General features: G+C 40.4%; 1 pseudogene; it reads left to right on the forward strand.

Moving 5' to 3' along the window:
• The first annotated feature begins 10,876 nt into the window (after window positions 1-10,876).
• Window positions 10,877-13,100, forward strand: part of LOC140923186 (uncharacterized) — a 71,104-nt pseudogene continuing 68,880 nt past the window's right edge.

Raw genomic sequence — 13,100 nt, forward strand, 5'->3', positions numbered from 1 at the left:
GTCATGATTGTAGTAGATGGTAGTAGCCTCCGAGCTATAATCAACCTGTGACGAACGGTTATCTACTTGTGGAAACTTTTGGAAGTAATTAATGTTTCACTACAAGCTTCCATTTCCACCAATAGTCGTTCAAAAATGATTTTGTATTCGGTTATTTTGAATCGTTGAGTTATGATGTAATCTGTATCGCATCATTAGCTTAGGCTTATATACAAGCGCTTTGTATGAATTTCTTCGGTTACATCCTGGTTACGTCTTGGATTAAACTTCTACATTGGAGCCAAGCTCTGTGTACAATTGTTGTCTCAAGGGTATTCAACATTCCGCGTTTTTTCCCAGCCAGCGAGTGTACCCAGGAAAAGGCCTTTCCCAGAGAGCATTGTAGAGTCTTCCCCGTCGTCCACACTGGTGTTTACATGAAACTGCCCTGTTTTCAAATTTGGACACATCGTTTCTTTTCCTAACGAAAAATTCTAATGATCCAGATTTTTTATTTGATCTTAGATTTTGATAAAGAAACGCACTCTAAGTTTCTCCAGTTTAGTTAGCTCGGCTAGTTAGCTTCTTATTTAGCTGTCAGCTCCCCAAAATGTCTTAATCTCTGGTAATTTTTTACTGTGTGGCCCTGTCAGTCACCCCTCCCTTCACGACTTATTTCTTACTGTGTGGCCCTCTAAGTCACCCCTCCCTTCACAACTTAGTTCTTACTGTGTGGCCCTCTCAGTCACCCCTCCCTTCACAACCTAGTTCTTACTGTGTGGCCCTCTCAGTCACCCCTCCCTTCACAACTTAGTTCTTACTGTGTGGCCCTCTCAGTCACCCCTCCCTTCACAACCTAGTTCTTACTGTGTGGCCCTCTCAGTCACCCCTCCCTTCACAACTTAGTTCTTACTGTGTGGCCCTCTCAGTCATCCCTCCCTTCACAACTTAGTTCTTACTGTGTGGCCCTCTCAGTCACCCCTCCCTTCACAACTTAGTTCTTACTGTGTGGCCCTCTCAGTCACCCCTCCCTTCACAACTTAGTTCTTACTGTGTGGCCCTCTCAGTCACCCCTCCCTTCACAACTTAGTTCTTACTGTGTGGCCCTCTCAGTCACCCCTCCCTTCACAACCTAGTTCTTACTGTGTGGCCCTCTCAGTCACCCCTCCCTTCACAACTTAGTTCTTACTGTGTGGCCCTCTCAGTCACCCCTCCCTTCACAACCTAGTTCTTACTGTGTGGCCCTCTCAGTCACCCCTCCCTTCACAACCTAGTTCTTACTGTGTGGCCCTCTCAGTCACCCCTCCCTTCACAACCTAGTTCTTACTGTGTAGCCCTCTCAGTCACCCCTCCCTTCACAACTTAGTTCTTACTGTGTGGCCCTCTCAGTCATCCCTCCCTTCACAACTTAGTTCTTACTGTGTGGCCCTCTCAGTCACCCCTCCCTTCACAACTTAGTTCTTACTGTGTGGCCCTCTCAGTCACCCCTCCCTTCACAACCTAGTTCGTCGTGTCCTCAACCGATATACAGTTTTGGTTTTCTAAGACAATCAGGGGCGTTTCCATCAATTTGTTCCTTTTAAGCTCGAGTTGTAGAAGTCTTGAAAGGGCGGGGGTTGGGGGAGGGGGTGAGGACATAAAAAAATCTGGATAGTACATCATTTTCAAAGGAAATTAACTTAATAAATTCTTTAGAAATGCTTATTCTCAAGAGACTCGAATTGTTTGAGGTTGAATTCTAAAATATGGAAATTGGTCCATTCGTGTGTAGTGGTGAAACAGTCGTTTTACCAGAGAGAGATGAGTAACTCAAAGGAATACTATTCTTAACGTTAAGACAGAGTAGTTTTGGAAACTCTTTCGTACCTCCCACTTCGACGGAGTTTTGTGTCCGCCGTCTAACGAGTCACGTTTCAAACAAGGACGTTCGCAGGTAAAAATAATATTGGAGATGTAATGTCAAATTCGTTTAAAAGTGACGCGGCCGGTGATGCGAATATCTAGTTTGCGCTATGACAACAGCTGACGAAGAAAGTGAAGTCCAAGAAAATGTGGTAAGTACATTAAATCGAAACATTTTGACTTGTGTAGTTTTAGTGGGATGGTTAAACATGTTCAGAGGAACATGAGCAGGGGAATGGAAAAATATATTGCCGCATTGTTCTGTTATTGTTATCAGCTCTGATTGTTTTAACCCCCGCACTCCGCCTTTATTACAATCAAAGCCGCCACCAACTTTTCAGACAGTGAATAATACTGTAAGGGATTACATAACAAATGATTCCCTTAAAAAGAACAAAAATAACCGAGAAAAGGGAAAAAATAACTGCTGTAAATACACTATCTTTAAAATATGAATAAATAAGAAAACCAGCACGTGCTCCAGAATTTTTTACAGCCATAACATGCATCAGGGGCACCCAATAAATCTGTTTCTAAAAAATTATATGTTCTTCAGGCCAATTTTTGCTGGATGGGAGTTTGGAAGAAGTGATATGTCCAAAGATGAAAAGTGTTGCTTGGAAAAATATAACTGTGGGTGTCTGTTGGGATTTGATGTGTAGAATATCTGGCATGAGTTTTTTGCCAGAAACTTCCCCACCCCCCTGAAGGGATAAATTCGCTTTTTGGCCACACCCATGTTTCTATGCCCCCTCCCCTCTACCCCCCATTGAAGGTCTGAATTTTCTCCTGTGACCTCACCCAAACCGGCCAGAAGTGGCTGGAGATACGTCTGCTGGGAAACTCCCCAGTAAGTCAGGTTGCATGTTGTAGGTACACCTTGCTGGCTTGGAACTCTTCCATCAGTCTTGCTGGGAGTGAGGAACACATACATTTTTCCCAGCAATCTCCCAATCGAAGTGACTACACACAGAGAGAGTCAAATAAAGGTAAAGGTACTGAAGTAAAGCAGTCCCCACCCCTCCCATTTTCTCAGGGAAAATCCCTGGGAACGAGGTTAAAGCGGGGACCCCCTCTCTGAGTCCGTTGTAGGGAGGTGGCCGTTAAGAGACTGGGAACTAAATTGCCGCCAGATCACAGAAAACTTCAAATCTCCAAGAAAACAAAGACATCCCTAGAGGGGGAGAGGTTGGGGCTTAAATTCTTCAACAGAAAGAAAACATTGGACCGTGATTTTACCAGCATTGTAGGAGATGCTCGTAAGATGTTTCACAGACCCTTGGCACTGCAGCCAGCACCAAAACCAGATTTTTTGTTTCCTCCTTACGCTGAATGTTAAAAATACGGTGCATTTGGGCGATGGCGACATTTGATTAGAACTAGTGGAATCCTTCAATAATTAGGGGTTACATTTATCTGAGGAACTGCTCCCAGTGGAGCCAGCGCGCGTTACTGGCTACCAAACAATACTTTATAGTAGCTTAAAAGAGTAACGCTAGAACCCATCCCAGTCACACATATTCTTCGGTTGTTTAAGATATCGATATTGATCAAACAGAACCATCAGTAAGTTCCCACCCGCGGGGGGGGGGAGAAAAACTCCGAGCCGAGCTGTTTGCTTACAGTGACAAGAGAGGATCCTCCCTTGTTTACTGATGAGCACGGAAAGCGAGAATTTATCTAGCCTGCGTAGCAGGCGACTAAAGGGTAGCCTGTGACAGGCTCTCTGTTTGGGGAAAGTGTGATCTGAAAAAATCACGAGGTTTTTTTCACCCTTTCCCCAAACGGAGAGCCTGCTCAAAGGCTAACAAAAAGGGGCAAGGGATTGGGAGCAAGGGGGGGAGGGAGGGGAGGGTAATTTGATTCCATGGGATTAGTACAGGATTAAAACTGGTAAACTGCCTCGATCTCATGTAATGCGGAAATTTATTAGTGCCTTAATAAAATTATAGCGGATCAGTAGAAAATTGGGAGGAGTTGAGGGAAAACTATCTTTCGTAATACTACCACTGAAATTTGTCACAAGTCTGGTTGTCAAGAAAGTCTCAGGGGTAGAGTATATGACAGCACATCTGCGACAATAAAAATTCCATTTTACTTCAAATCATACACAAAAAGCGAGTCTTGTTAAAGGTCACACAAGAGGCATATCCGGCAGTGTAAGGAGAAAAACAGGAGGTCTAAGATTAACGTCCTCACTGAAAGATTCCGTCAGTCTACAGAATTGGTTATAAGAGCTCTAGCTTGAGAGCCTTTTGTTATTTCTTTAAAGAAATATTATTTGTCTATTAGATTTAATGTGAGTTCTCGTATTCCTGGTTGGCTGCATTTTTGGAGCTATTTCTGGGAGCACTTACGTCTGACTCACTTTTGTCGACGTCATTTGATCAAAGTGAAACTAGAAGCTAAATTACACAAGAGAAAAATCCCTTAGGTTCAACTTTTTCGAGCTTGGTAGAAGGGTTGATTGTGGCTTGGTAAGTTTTGTACAAGTCCTGTTATTTTCTGAATGAAACTGCAATTGACTTTTAACTTGATTTTGTCTTACAAAAGTATAATTTCGTTGCAGACCCTTTCGTCGTGACAAATCAAGCGAACCGATCAAGACTACTTGGGAATTTATAACTTAGGTAGGCATTGCATGAGTTGAGGCTACACTAGAACTCCAAGGTTCCTTTATCTTAGAAATGCAATTGGTTCTTAATCTTCAGGGTTAAACTTTTGTCAAAGTATGTTTGTCCGTGTTGTCTATGAACTTTCAGATCGCAGAGGGTTTTTTCATGATCATGTAGGATTTCCTTTCCGCCCTTTCACTGATTTATTATGCATACATGGTTATCATCCCACTCTGTATACATTAAATTTAAACCTTCATTAAGTGGCCACCTATTAAGCAGCTTTCCTCCATTAATTATAAGCGGCCAGAAATCAGTGCCCCGAAATAATTGTAGTAAAGAATGGGAGATTGAGCGGCCACCTCTACTATCCTCCATTAAGCGGCCAGTAATCATCAGTAATCAATGCCCCGAAAATTCTCCAGCGCATAGCAATCATGGCTATTTTATCGTCGGTCACATCCCTATTAAATAGCCAAACTTCGAATAAACACTTCGAACTTACAAGGGACATATTCAATATTCAAAAACAATATATTATCCGCCATCGATTCCTAACGACCACACTTAGTTAGCAGTCAGGAAAATCAAGTTCAGGGAAAACTATCTTTAGTAATATTACCACTGAAATTTGTCACCAGTCCGGTTGTCAAGAAAGTCTCAGGGCAGGGTAGGGTATATGACAGCACATCTGCGACAATAAATATTCCACTTTACTTCAAATCACACACAAAATGGAGTCTTGTTAAAGGTCACACAAGAGGCATATCCGGTAGTGTAAGGAGAAAAACAGGAAGTCTAAGACCAACTTTCTCACTAAGATTTCATCAGTCTAAATGTACAGAATTTGTCAGGAGCACCCAACGACGGTTTTCTCCTAAATGCATTGAAAACACTTTTTAGGCTATCCGCAGTACTTTAAGATCTTTAGACATACATTCTTATCAGCGCTAGTTGATATTTGTTCGGTCATCCTAGGGCAACTTGAATCTTTTCGGAATTACCAGGGCTTCAGTATTATATTTTTCCGAAAATGTTAGAGGCAATTTTATTAGTTTTACGAAGGTGAGAATTTTTCTGATTCCTCTTTCAATCGCATTTTTGAATCCGAAAATTTTAGGTTTCCATTTTCTGTGAAAAAAAAGCTTAATCCGGGGAGTGAAATGCAAAAAATTAAACTTCAGAAAATGATAAGAAATTTATTAGATAAGCAGTGCAAACTAAACATGAATGGAACTAGAAATTCTTAGTCTTCCTCAAGTTATAGAAAATTCTACGCAATTTTTGCTTCTCCGAACAGATATTTTACAGAAAACAGCCGTTGGGTGCCCCTGATTTGTTTTAAGAGCTCTTTGTCGGAATCTTACAAAGTTAATTCGGTGACGTAATTTGATCAAAGTGAAACTGAAAGCTAAATTACAAAAGGGAAAAATCCCTTAGGTTCAACTTTTTCCGTCGAGCTTGGTAGAAGGGTTGATTGTAGCTTGGTAAGTTTTGTGCAATTCTGTAATTTTGTGATGGAAAATGCAATTGACTTTTAACTTAATTTTGTCTTATAAAGTACAATTTCCTTGCAGACACTTTCGTCGTGACAAATCAAGGAAACCGATCAAGAATAACTAAGGTAGGCATTGCATTAACTGAAGCTACACTAAAACTCCAAGGTTCCTTTACCTTAGAAATGCATTTGGTTCTTAATCTCCAGGGTTAAACTTTCGTCAAAGTATGTTTGTCCGTGTTGTCTATGATCTTTCAGATCGCAGAAGAATTTTTCCGCAATAGTACCCATCATGTAGGATTTCCTCTTAGCCCTTTCACTGATTTATTATGCATACATGGTTGTCATCCCACTCTGTATACGTATACAGTTAAACCTCCATTAAGTGGCCACCTATTAAGCAGCCATCCTCCATTAAGCGGCCAGTAATCAGGGGCACCCAACGAATGTTTTCTGTAAAATATCTGTTCGGAGAAGCAGATGCTGCCTTTAATTTTCTATTGCTTGAGGACGGTTAAAAATTTCTAGATGACTGATTTCCAGTCATGTACACTTTTCGAAGCTTATCTAATTATTTCCCTACGATTTTCTGAAGTTTAATTCTTTACATTTCACTGCCCAGGTTAGGCTATTTTTCGTACAAAAAGGAAACCTAAAATTTTTGGATTCAAAAATGTGATGGAGAGAGGAATCATAAAAATTCTCACTTTCGTAATAAGTTAAATTGCAGTAGAATTTTTTTGCACAATAATACTGAAGCCCTTGTAATTTCGTAAAGACAAAAGTTTCCCTAGGATGACATGAACAGGAACAAAGTTTATAGTGCCCCTTAGAATGCATTTCTAGATATCTTAAAGTACTCTGGATAGCCTAAAAAAGGATTCGGATGTATTTAGGAGGAAACCGTTGTTGGGTAATCAAAGTCCCGAAATAATTGTAGAAAAGAGAACACCCGAGCGGCTACCTCTATTAAGCGATCGCGGCCACCTTTGTGCCGTTCCAATAAGAGAATTCCTATTTTTCTTACCTCTATTGAGCGGCCATAACAAACTAAGGTTAGGTTTATTTTAAAAATATGATAAAGGAAAATAGTCCGAGATAGAAGAGGACGTTCTCCCCGTATACGTCACTATAGGGAGCCTGACCCCATGGGGCTTTTCATTATCTGAATGAAAACCTTCACGTTTATAATACAAATCACATTCAATTTTTTAAAGATGTACCGAGTGAAAGAAAATGGTGTATTTCCGCGATGGCGACATTTGATTACAACTAGTGGAATCATTTAGTAATTTGGGGTTATATGTATCAGTCTGAGAAACTGCTTATGGTGGAGCAAGCGCGCACTACTGGCTACCAAACAATACTTTAAAACAGTATAAAGCTTTAAAAAGCGTAACGCTAGAACCCATCCCCTTCACTAGCCTGCATAACAGGCGCTTTATGAGCCAAGCGAGGCGAACGTGGCATTTTGCGCTAAGCAACTTTTTCTTGGTAGAAGGGTTGATAGTTGCTTTAGGTAAGTTTTGTAAAAATCCGGTTATTTTGCGAAGGAAAATGGCAATTGATTTTTATACTTAAACTTGTCTTACAAAATATCATTTCCTCGTAGACCTTTTCGTCGTGACAAATGAAGCGAACCGATCAAGACTACTAGGGAATTTATAACCGAGACAGGCATTGCATTAGTTGAAGTTACACTAGAACTCCAAGGTCTCTTTACCCTAGAAATGCATTTGGTTCTTTAATGTAAAGGAAACTTTTGTCAAAGTAAGTCTCTTTTAATAAGACCGTGTTGGCTATGATCCTTCAGATCGCAGAGGGTTCGGTTTTTCATGATCATGTAGGATTTCCTCTCCGCCTTTTCACTGATTTATTATGCAAGCATTATTAGCATCCCACTCTGTATACAGTTAAACCTCCATTGAGCGGCCAGTAATCAATGCCCCGAAATAATTGTAGTGAAGAATGGGGAATTAAACCTCGATTGAGTGGCCACCTCTATTATACAGTTGAATCATTTTAAGCGGCCATCCCCCATTAATAAACGGCCAGTAATCATGAGTAATCAATGCCCTCAAAGAACTGTGGTAGTAAATAATGGGAAATTAAACCTCGATTGAGCGGCCACCGCTATCAGAAGCAATCGCTGCCACCTTTTTGCCTCTTTAACAAGAGTTGTCCCATTGTTCTCACCTCTATTAAGCGGCCATCAAGCACTTGACGCGCTACGATTGGCTTTATTTTAAGGATACGATAAAGGAAAACAGTCCGAGATAGAGGATGAATACAAATAAGAGTGTTGTAGTAAAACGGCGGAAAGCATTCACCAAAACATCAATTAAATTTGAAAAACGTTTTAAACAAATATTTTTTTTCCCTGAAATAGCTAGGTTCTCACCCTTTCCCTCTCCTCGCGATTTTTTCACCCTTTCCCCAAACAGATAGCCTGCGAACAGAAACGAATGTTTTCGCAGGTACCAAACAGAGAGCCTGTTCACAGGCTAACAAAAGGGGTAAGGGATTGGGAGCAGCGGGGAAGGGATGGGAAGGCAATTTGATTCCATGGGATTAGTAGAGGATAAAACTGGTAAACTGCCTCAATCTCATGTAAAGCAGAAATCTGTTGTACCTTGATAAAAATATAGCGAATCAGTAGAAAATAGGGAGAAGTTGAGGGAAAACTATCTTTCGTAATACTACCACTGAAATTTGTCGCCAGTCCGGTTGTCAAGAAAGTCTCAGGGGTAGGGTATATGATAGTGCATCTGCAACAATAAATTCAAATAACACACAAAGTGCAAGCCTTGTTAAAGGTCACACAAGAGGCATATCCGGCAGTGTAAGGAGAAAAACAGAAGTCTAAGACCAACTTCCTCGCTGGAAGATTCCATCAGTCTACAGAATCTGTTGTAAGAGCTCTAGTTTGCGAGCCTTTTGTTATTTCTTTCGAGAAATATTATTTGTATATTTAGATTTAATGTGACTCCTCATCTGCTTCATTAGTTTTCAAATTTTTCCTGGTTGGCTGCATTTTTGGAGCTATTTCTGGAAGCACTTACGTCCCTTTTGTCGACGTAATTTGATCAAAGTGTAACTGCAAGCTAAATTACAAAAGGGAAAAATCCCTTAGGTTCAACTTTTTCGAGTTTGGTAGAAGGGTTGATTGTGGCTTGGTAAGTTTTGTGCAAGTCCTGTTATTTTGTGAAGGAAAATGAAAATGACTTTTAAATTAAATTTTGTCCTGCAAAATATCATTTCCTCGTAGACCCCTTCGTCGTGACAAATCAAGCGAACCGATCAAGACTACTTGGGAATTTATAACTTAGGTAGGCATTGCATGAGCTGAAGTTACACTAGAACTCCAAGGTTCCTTTACCTTAGACTGAAGCATTTGGTTCTTAATCTCCAGGGTTAAACTTTTGTCAAAGTATGTTAGTCCGTGTTGTCTATGATCTTTCAGATCGCAGAGGACTTTTTCCGAGATATTACTCATCATGTAGGATTTCCTCTCCGCCCTTTCACTGATTTATTATGCATACATGGTTATCATCCCACTCTGTACACAGCTGAACCTCATTAAGTGGCCACCTATTAAGTGGTCATCCTCCATTAAGCGGCCAGTAATCAATGCCCGAAAATAATTGCAGAAAAGAATGGGAAATTAAACCTCTATTGAGCGGCCACCTCTATTAACAATCGCGACCACCTTTATATGCTGCCGTTCCAACAAGGGTTTTTCTATTTCTCTCACCTCTATTGAGCGGCCATAACAGACTAAGGTTGGCTATATTTTAAGAATGCATGATGAAGGAAAATAGTTTGAGATAGAAGAGGACGTCCTTCCCGTATACGCCACTATAGCGAGCGTGACCCCACCGGGGCTTCTCATTATCTGAATGAAAACCTTCACGTTTATAATGCAAATGACATTCAATTTTTTGAAAGATCTACCGAGTGAAAAAAACCATGTATTTGGGCGATGGCGACATTCGATTACAACTGATGGAATCATTTAGTAATTTGGGGTTACATGTATTTGAGAAACTGCTCCCAGTGAGGCGAGCGCGGTACTGGCTACCAAACAATACTTTAAAGCCGCATAAAGATTTTAAAGCGTTACGCTGGAACCCATCCCCGTCACACTTTTGAGGAACGTTGCGTGACGAGACTAACAACGGCTTGTGTAGCAGACGAACATATCGATATCCGGCAATGTTCGAAGAAGATCAGGAAGTATCAGACCAACTTCAAATTCCTCAGTAGAAGAATCCCTCAGTCTACAGCATCTGTTAAGATCTTTTGTGAGCTTTTTGTTTTTTCGCTCAGAGAAAAATAAATAACTCAGGGCACCCAACGTCAATTTTCGGAAATTATCTGTTCGGAAGACGATTTGAGATGAACATTTATTGTAAAATTTCTTGCTTGCCTGCCTCTCCTAGGATTTTCGAACATCTAAAAAATGGTAAAATTGCCCATTTTTAACGGATTTTTACCCTAAAAAGGTTACCTAGAGTTTTCGGGAGCCTTTTTTCTGGCTGAAAATTTCGAAAAGGTAAGTTTTGATCCCTATAATTTTCGGATCAATAGACTTTCAGCAAGGAAGTCCGAACAGGTGAAAATTTTTTTAGGGGATAAAAATATGCCTATATCTATGCTGTGTTTAAATGGTTTTGAACTATATTCGCGTGGGTGCCCCTGGTAACTGTATATTAGATTTAATGTCCCCCTTCATATGCTTTATAATTAGTTTAAAATTTTTGTGGATGGCTGCATTTTGGTGGGAGCTATTTCTGGAAGCACTTACGTCACTTTTGTTGAAGTAATTTGATCAAAATGAAACTGACAGCTAGAAAAATCCCTTAGGTTCAACTTTTTCGGGGTAGAAGGGTTGATTGTTGCTTTAGGTAAGTTTTGTACAAGTCCTGCTATTTTGTGAAGGAAAATGCAGTTGACTTTTATTCTTATACTTGTCTTACAAAATATCATTTCCTCGTAGACCCTTTCGTCGTGACAAATCAAGCTAACTATCAAGACTACTTGGGAATTTCTAACTAAGGTAGGCATTGCATTAGCTGAAGTTACCCTGGAACTCCAAGATTCCTTTTAATACCTTAGAAATGCATTTGTTTCTTAAATTTCCGGGGTTAAACGTCTGTCAAAATATGTCTCTTTTTAATAAGGCCGTGTTGTCTATGATTTTTCAGATCGCGGAGGACTTTTACAGCGATAGTACCCATCATGTAGGATTTCCTCTCAGCTCTTTCACCAATTTATTATGCATACATGGTTATCATCCCACTCCGTATACAGTTGAACCTCCATTAAGTGGCCACCTATTAAGCTTAGCGGTCATCCTCCATTAAGCGGACAGTAATTAATGCCCCGAAATAATTGTAGAAAAGAATGGGAAATTAAACCTCTATTGGGCGGCCACCTCTATTTAGCGATCGCGGCCACCTTTTTGCTGTTACTATGAGAGTTTTGCCATTTTTGTCACCTCTATTAAGCGGCCATAAAAAATCATCACTAACCGACTAATGTTGGCTTCATTTTAAGAATATGATGAAGGAAAATAGTCCGAGATAGAAGAGGACGACTTCCCCGTATACGGCATTATAGGGAGTACCCCACCGAGGGCATTTCGAAACCATCACGCTTCTTCTATAAATGACATTCAATTATTAAAGATGTACCGAGTGAGCAGCAAATCCCTGGAAGAGCAAAAAAATCCCAGACTGGAGGGGAAACGAATTTTATTATTCTTTAAAAGAAAGAAAACATGGGATAGTGATTTTCCTGACTCTTAGGCTGACTGCGGCCAGCGCAAAACCAGAATTTTGCTTCCTCCTAACGCTGATCGTTAAAAATACGGTGCATTTGGGCGATGGCGACATTTGATTAGTGGAGTCCTTCAGTAATTTGGGGTTACGTTTTTCTGAGGAACTGCTTACAGTGGAGGCAGCGCGTGCTACTGGCTACCAAACAATACCTAAAAGCAACATAAAGCTTTAAAGCGTACCGCTAGAACCCTTCCCGTTCGCGTCAAACTTTTGATCAAACAGAAGCATTAATGAGTTCCCACCCCGGGAGTAGAAAAACCCGGAGCTGGCTACTTACTGATGAGCACGGAAAGTAAAAATTTGTCTTACTGCGTAGCAGGTGTCAACAGGGATTAGGGATTCGAAGGGGGGAGGGATGGGTGGGGAATTTGATACTAGGGGATTAGTAGACGATTGAAACAAACCGCCTCAATCTCATGTAATACGGAAATCATAATACCTTGATAAAATTAAAGTGGACATAGAGAATTGGAAGGATTTTGAAGGAAAACTGTATTTCGTGAGGACATTACGACTGAAATTTGTCACCAGTCTGGTTGTCAAGCAAGTTCCAGGGGTAGGGTAGGGCGTATCACAGCACAACTGCGACAATTGAAATTCCAGTTTTTGTTTTTACTTCAAATCACACACAGAGCGTATTTGAGCCTCGTTAGAAGATTAGGAGGTCACTCATCACAAAGCATATCCGGCAGTATTCGGAGAAAAACAGGAAGTATCAGACCAACTTCCTCAGTGGAAGAATCCATCAGTCTACAGCGTCTGCTATAAGATGATCTTTTGTGAGACAAATATTAAGTAACTGTATATTAGATTTAATATCACCCCTCATATGCTTTATAATTAGTTTTCATATTTTCCTCGATGGCCTCCTTTTGGAGGGTAGCTCTTTCCCGGGGGAGTACTTGGGTTAATTTTTGCAGGGTTTGTGCCGCTGGCCTCTCAGAGCCCCTACCCCATTATAGAGGGTCTGGATGGGGGGGTACAAATGTCAGTTGTCAGTTAAAATTTTGGCCATTTGTCAGTTGTCAGTTAAATTTAAGGCTATTTTTCAGTTGTCAGTTATTAATTGGCTGTTAATAATTAATTAAGTAATTTAGTTATTTCTTTTTTATCCAAAATTTAGTTTAAAAGGCAGATTAAATGTAAATTGTATCACTAATTCGAAAATTGCTTCACTAATAACCTTTTCTTTTTCAAATTTGGAGTTGAATTCATTACAAGCGGCTTTCTATCGTTACTCTCCTGGTTGCCCGAGCATAAAAT

The sequence above is a fragment of the Porites lutea genome, chromosome 13 (genome assembly GCF_958299795.1).
Source record: "Porites lutea chromosome 13, jaPorLute2.1, whole genome shotgun sequence".
Lineage (NCBI taxonomy): Eukaryota > Metazoa > Cnidaria > Anthozoa > Scleractinia > Poritidae > Porites > Porites lutea.